The sequence below is a fragment of the Diuraphis noxia genome, unplaced genomic scaffold (genome assembly GCF_037042655.1).
Source record: "Diuraphis noxia isolate RWA-SAM2 unplaced genomic scaffold, SU_Dnox_SAM2 contig0002, whole genome shotgun sequence".
Taxonomy (NCBI): Eukaryota; Metazoa; Arthropoda; class Insecta; order Hemiptera; family Aphididae; genus Diuraphis; species Diuraphis noxia.
The window spans coordinates 11,834,796-11,842,997 of NW_028301712.1; the positions used below are offsets into that span (position 1 = coordinate 11,834,796).

An 8,202-nucleotide genomic window follows, 5' to 3' on the forward strand; every position below is an offset into this window, starting at 1 on the left:
TTATATATTTCATATACATTACTTCACGCTTCTAAGCTTTAAACTATACATTGAAAATTCGATATTTATTTTACACATCAATATTTTTAGAAAAAATGCCTTGTCAGTAACGACTAAAAATAAAAATAAATTATTACCAATTCAATGAATTTTCATAACTCAAAAGTATATGATTAAAATTTTAAAAGTAGTTGATATAAGAGTTTCCAAAACATTAGTGTTCTAAATTTAAATGTATTGTCCTTTTTTTTAACATAATTTAGTAAAGCATACTTTTTTGGGGGGAAATATCAGTTTCCTATTATCGTATTTATAATGATACAGATTTCAACTTTATCCATATGCTCCTATAACCAATGACGTTAAATCGAAACTAGTTATTATAGTATGTACCTATCAACAAATCGATAGCTAGATGTGATGGATTTTAAATCGTTGACCGGAACGAATTTTGAACTATAGTAAACAAGAGACCTTTTATCGGCTTTATATAAAATCGGAAAATCATATTATTCAAACGGAACAAATACTTCTTGACGTGAGAAGGTTAAGTTGGGTTTTCAAATTCTATACCATTGGTAAACTTTTATATACTGTTATATAAGTACAAACACGTCGAAGTGTTTCCAATAAATAGTTTTGAAACGTATGGAACAACGTTAAAACAACAAACCATTAATTTAAATAACAATACAAAGGTACCAATATTGTTCAGACGTTTATTTAAATGTATATTACCATATCAGATGTTAACAGTTGACAGGAGTTAATCGATGCAAACACCCATTATCTTTCAGTGTCTATATTTACGTAGTGTGTACCGTTCTCGAAATTATATGAAATTATTTGAATTCATCAATTTAAATGTCATAATTATACAATTATAATATAAAACATTTTGTTTGCAAAAGAAATGTACTGGTATTCTATACGATTTGATTTTTGAAATTGATTACTATTTTTTAAAATTTATCACAGACTTTATTACACTTATTATTATTAAAATAATACAAAAATACCTTATTGGTTTTTGGTTTTAATGTTCCCCGTAAATTTTATTGGAATACAGAAAACTATTATTGTTAACAACAAATATATAACATGTGCTTGTGTTAAATAGTTGAATTGGAAGTTTTGATTTTTATATTTGTGTTATTATTGTATTTTATTTTGTATACGTACCTATTTAAGTCAAAAATCATGTTTTTGAAATTAGAATAGATGGTTAAAAAACAATCATAGTAGGTGTGTTTTATATAAAATTTTAACTTTGAAATATTAATTTATGTATGGGTCCAATAATATTAACGTAATAAATCATGACCAATGATCACACGGTGACATAGATATGTAATTTAGATACATTACTGTCAGTGGTTAATTTTTTCGGTATGTTGCAAATAAGATTAGTTAGAAATATAATGAAGTACTGTAAAATGATTTCTTTGTTTATTACAAGATATATTCCTATTTCCTTGTAAATTATTATAATATGTTACAATCAAAACAATACATTTTTACAGAACCCTCGAAATACTCTAATTTGCATACGTACTATACAATTTATTTGATATAAACTCAATTGTTTTTCATTTAAGCATCAGAAATGCCCATCTGGATTTTAGCTTATAACATGCATTATGCATTAATGACCACAACCACACAACCACAGTAAAATTAATTATGTGATAATTATAATAACTATATTATAATGTATTTTTAACAATAAATTTAGTGTGCACTGTCACGGGGGTTAATTCCATAAATCATTTTTTTGGAAAATTTGCAAACTTAAAATGTAAGCCAGCATATTATTAAGTAGTATATATAAATTGTAAATATAATAAACAGTTTCATAATCAGAAATATCATTATAGTTATTTATTTAACCATTAGTTTTGTAAATAAATATGTAGATATGCAGTTACTGACATCAAACCTGACGAAAAAAATGCCAATTGCAATGCTCTAAAAAAAAAAAACATACAAACGATTAAGGTCATGTAAAAATATTGTATTTAAACATGGAAGATATTGAAATAAAGAAAAATATCTATCAAATTAGGTGTATCAATATTTTCATTACCTACTGTCAATATAATTTATTAAATTAAATGTATAAATTGTAATTTACAGATAGCTTGACAACTCGTACATATTTCAATAAATATTTAAAGAATCCTGGTAATATTTAATATTATTATCATTTATATTAGTTAATGGTTTACGAAACGTCAACAATAATGGTATTGTCAATATAATTTTGATGTGTTTATTAATTGACTATCTAATTACAAATACTTAATGAAAACGATTATAATAATATTTGATGTATTAAAATGGGAAAATGATAGTCAATATTTTATAGCACATAATTATTTTTATTTGTATAACCTAATGATAATTACCTATAACTTTTAAATTCGGATGTAATGAAACATATTATTGTAGTTATATTTTAAAATGCACACTATTGATTCAATTAAAGTTACAATTATACAACATTAATTCAAAATTTAAGTATTTCTATTATTTATACTCTGTCAAACTTTTTTGTAAAATATATTAACCAACTTATCGTTAGGTTGCTGACTGTATTATTTACCTCTCATTGTTGTCAATTAATAAAGTAAAGAAATGAAACTAATTTACTAACTATAGATGTTTAATTTGTTTTTTTTCTTTTCAATATTAATTTATAATTTATATTAATTTTAAGCAAATATACACAACATGTAGATTAATGATCAATACTGGAAAAAATATATTATTGAGACATTAAAAAAAAAAAAAAAGCTTGTTTAACCTTAAGTTAATCTGCCAGTTATTGTGGTAATTAGTCATTTTTTAAAATAATAATTAATGAAAACACTACTTACATTTAGAAATATACTGAAGAAGTTAATATATGTTTTACACAGCTAATAATTATATATTTTTAAATTAATTTTCATTATATTAAAAAATTATTAATATTCATACATGATTATCAAAACTTAACTGAAATGTGTATTCAAATTTGATCAGTAGATCACGTTTAAATAAATAAGACTACATAAATATAAAGTACATAGAAAATATTGAAATAATAAAATGGATTTTTATGAAAAAAACTGATATAAATTACTAAAAATAAAAAGTCAATTCAGACATTGAATCATTTTACATCGATATAAAAGTGATATAGGTACTTAGATTCAATGATAAATAAAATAAAAATCATACAAATAATCTAAGACAGCAGTTTAGCACATTACAATATAAATACATATGCATTTTTAGGCACACATTTTTCAGTGTTTAATAGTTTAAACATATATTTTATTAATGTACTAGTATATTTTTTAATCACTAGAATTTATCATTACAAAAAAAAAGTGTTAAGTGTATTCGATGAAATATGTACTCAGTAATTACTAATTTCTCTATATCTAATACACATTAAGAACAAATATTATAATACAATTAATTTTTTTTTGTTTCTACAGAATATACTTTTTAATTTTTCATGTTTATAGGAATTTATATTTATACATTTTGATAATTGATAAAAATAGCACAAATGGTGTTATATATCAGTTATTTTAAGTTACAGTTATTGACTTCAGTACATGTACTTGACTTTAACATTTGAATGAAATTATACTACACCATAATTGTAAATAATTATGAAGGTAATAATAATATAATAAATGTTCGAGTGAACGTTTACGCTTAAGTCGGTGTAAAGAAGGTGGATAACTTAGTATGTACATTTTTTTTATTTAATATGATTGATGAATAGAGATGTAATTAAAACGTGGATTAACAGATTCATAATATGAATTATATAGTGATTATTTTCAATGTATTTGTTTTATACATTTTTATTCTCATAAAATATTTTAAATGAATATTTTTTTACATCGATTGTGTCAGGTGTTTACAAAGCACATCATTAAATAAACAATTGTATTTTATGTATATAATTTATATATTATATTACATTTAAAATAATCCTGACTGTATGATTCACCATTGTCTAGTCAGATTCACTGAGACTATAAGTATATTATTTTGTTCTGTTGTTTAGTTTTACGATGAAAGAACCGGGCAATAAAAAAGAATTTTCAAAAATTGAATTTTAAAGAGGTTCAAAAAAAATTATTTCTGGGATTTATGAAAGAAATTTAAATTTGTTTTTGTTTGTTAATAGTTGCCAATGGTTACTCAGGCAGACGAGACAAAATCATGCATCAAATAGTCACGTTTATGATGTCGATTAAAGAAACTATATCTTAAAACCAAATATATATCCGTATAATAGCTTAAATACATAAACACAACCTACACGATTGATTTTCACAAAAACATAAAATAATGAGAAATATTTATATGTCATTTAAAAAACTATGCATCAATCAAAGTAATAACATAATATTTTGATTTATATTTATAATTATTTATTGAACGCATTCATGATGTGAACGAATAAAATAGCGTTGCTTGATCGGAGAAATAATACTATAAATACTATAACATTAAGTAAATACAACTGAATGACCACACTATTCTCTTATTGTTAAAGTAAGGCAAACCTATGTGTAACTAAAACGAAAATAAACGAGGTAAAGTCAAATAGTTATAAGAAATCGTATTAAATTAAGAATACTCCTGAAACGTGGTTCTTAAAAATAAAAAGCCTGAAAAGGTTTAAAAATAAATGTAAGTTGTGGATGCAGACTGTTTCAATCTTGTGATTGTTTACTGTAGTGAGCTTTCAAGAGAAAAATAAATACACATTTAGGCCAAAATATCATTTGACTAATACATTAATATGCCTCTCGGTGTAAAGGCATACTTTGTTTTTTCAGAAACATAACTGCTGCTATATATATTAAGTACCTACCTAATATTGTGTGAAGTTAAATTTAGATTCAAAATTATTTTGAATCATAAATAATTATTATAAAAACATATGAACTAATTAAAAATACTAAATACGATTTGCCTGGGCTTAATATTAATATTAAGCTGTGCAATATGATGTGTGATGTACATACAAGCAGGTTATGTTAATGTATCACAATTTTTATTGGTAAAAAAATTAGCTATAATATTACATTCATGATGTCATAAATTAATATTTATGGAAGTTGGGTATCAAATGATAATTATACCTAAACGCAGAATAGACATTTATAAGACAAATAAAATAGTATTCTATTATAAATTATCGTATTATATTTCAAGATGATAATAAATATATTAAAAAATAAAATATTTTTATTAATTAATTGAATAATAATTAGTGAACTGTTCTAATAGTTAATACCCTGTTCATAAAATAGAGGTACCTAATACAAACTTCATATAAAATACATCCATACAATATTAAAAGTTTATACGAGTAGTATAGCCGTCCAGTTACTTAGTTGAAATAGTATTACTCGTTATATTATATAATTTGTTATATTGTGTTTGATCAATGTACTCTGGGAGAATACTTACAGAATTGTCATTTTTCGATAATTCCTTAAGTCAACCAAACTATCAATACTAAATTGAATATTATTGTTTTGATTAGTACGCGTTTGAAGATAATGCATAGATACAATATGTCATATAATTTATTTCATCTATTAAAATAATTCAAGTTAACATTTAGAATAATATTTTGCCATACAATCTATAATCGATTGATTTAAAATAATAATTTAATTCGTGTACCATAACCGGTATTATAGAATTTCAAATTTGATTTAAAATATTGATGACTACAAAAAATACTCATAATATTTTTTAATAATCAAAAGCTACTTTTTCGTGAAATATTTGACATCAAGCAAATTTAATTAAAGCGTGTTGTTATTATTAGCGATGGTAACTTGATAGCGTGGCCTTTGCCCTTTGGATATTATTCTACGTGTCAGTTTTTCCTTTAATACGAGCAGTCATGAGGATGTAAAGGAATAATGAATTCGAGCAAAGTCAATATTTGCACATTTTAAATTACGTTCGTGTTATCATCACTCATGTTATGCGGTGGTTAGAAGGTTTAGTAGCAATATCGGTGGCGAAATCGCTGTTGCGTGGTTCATGGATAATATTTAATAACAATTCATATTCTAAGATATTATTTCTATGTTATAGAGTTATTTTAATTTTTGATAATTAAAAAATATATTTATAACAAATTAATTTTGGTGATTAAGATCTATACAGGGTAATTCACCAATTATTCCAAATCTTAGACTTTAAAGGTATATTATAATTGGAACTTTGGAAGGTACCTAAAAAGTATAAGTTAATCATAACTTGACAATAGTTTTTAACCTACTAGAAATAATTTAAAACTCGATTTTTTGATCTTTGTTATATTAGGACCACCGGGAAAACGTGATTTTACGTGGTAAGGGTTGAGATTAAAATTTAAAAATTGTCGAAGTACATATTTTCTAACGCGTCACAAAATATAACCACAAGTTTAAGTGGACATATGGAAATGAGTAAGAGGCGTTTATTTAGCCTTTATATCTTGACTCATTTCAATAGTTCATCATAGGTCATTATTATCTGTATTATTTATTTTAAACCTCATTATCATTAATCTACATTCATTATTGTCTTGTGGGTTGGTTCTACGGCACTTATTATTGAGTATCTCATATATATAAAATATGATCATTCACTAAAAAAATTATGCTCGAAATATTCGAATATATCTTAAGCATTATATGTAAAATGACTAAAATGAGAAAACGCATTTATTCACATTTCTTCAATGAGTAACTGTAAAAGATCAAGTATATGGGTTATAAAATATCAGAAGTATTACATTAGGTGATTAAATATATACTTGTTTCGAAAGTCAAAACTACACTATTTCATTGTTAAAATAACCATCAAATTATAAACACTGTAATTACCGCCAAAAATAAATAATAACGACATAAAATAGTAAAAATTATTAATATTTGATATTTTGACATGACGTATGAAAATTAACTTATCACGTCATGACTTGACGTATTCATATTAATAGACATCAATAATATATGGGTTAATATTAATACAATAAATATTAGAAAATAGTGGGGTGATGACTTTATTCTTATTCTTATTCTTTATATTCCATGTAAAAGTATTAAAAATAAAAATTTTAGGTAGTATGTAATATTGAAGTTTCTCCAATGGGAAGGTTTTTTTTATCCTATAGATCATATATTTTTCATACAAACCATCATTTAATTTTATTATTAGTTGATTTATTTATGGTTATATTATTCTACAATAAGCATTTCCTTAAAAAAAATTTAAAAATATATTGAATTATTTGTCCAATAAAAAATACAATTTCAAGGAGAATAATTAAGAATTAATAAGATGTATCCCATTTTATGCAATAGTATACAATTTATATTCTTTATTAATTGTTTATTATTATTACTATTATTACTATTATCACTATTATTATTATTATAACAAGTTATAACATTTATTATTTTTACAAAATAATAAAATATTAATCTAAATATAAAACACGAATATAATAACATATACATATTATAAGTAGTTACAAATTTACAATTCTCATATTAACAATTTTGATAATATAAAAAGTAAAGTAAGTACCTACCTACTATGTTTTTCAAACAACACAAGAACCTAGACAGTAGGTGTTACTTACTAGGTAATCATACAATTTACACGACAATATTGTAGTATTAAAAATGTGATAGGTTAATAGCGTTATACTTTTTTCCCGGATAATAATATCATATACTTACAAGGCGTTTATCGCGAATCTTATGAAAAATTCATGCAAGTTTTCAACCTTGAGAACCACTGGTTTACTTTTATTAGATTAATGCGAAAAGCTAATAGGTAGGTTGTAGTACGTGACATTGTGAAAAAAAAAATAGAATTACCATATAATATTTAGTACGAACTATTGAGACATTAAGTTAATAAACATGCGTACGATAATCACTTGATCGGTAGTATAAATAACGACGGCGCGTCGTGGAGGTGGTGTTTTATGATTTATAACCATATCAAATATTACGTAATGAAGATGTTGATTTATTTTCAAATGGTGCATGTCACGTGATCATTTCAAAAATGTTATGGTAATACGGGTCACTGTGGTATAAAAATGTTGAAAACTGCAACTGTATTACAGTCTATACAATTAAAACGTGAAACAAAATTAACTAATCA

At 23.9% G+C, this 8,202-nt stretch overlaps 1 long non-coding RNA gene across 1 annotated transcript; it reads right to left on the minus strand.

Annotated features, from left to right (window-relative positions):
- Positions 1-1,866: 1,866 nt before the first annotated feature.
- On the minus strand, positions 1,867-7,975 carry LOC149058104 (uncharacterized). Its single transcript, XR_016190522.1, has 2 exons — positions 7,770-7,975; positions 1,867-1,968 (listed from the first exon to the last, which is right to left on the minus strand). It is a non-coding gene; the product is annotated as an uncharacterized LOC149058104 (long non-coding RNA).
- Positions 7,976-8,202: the final 227 nt, after the last annotated feature.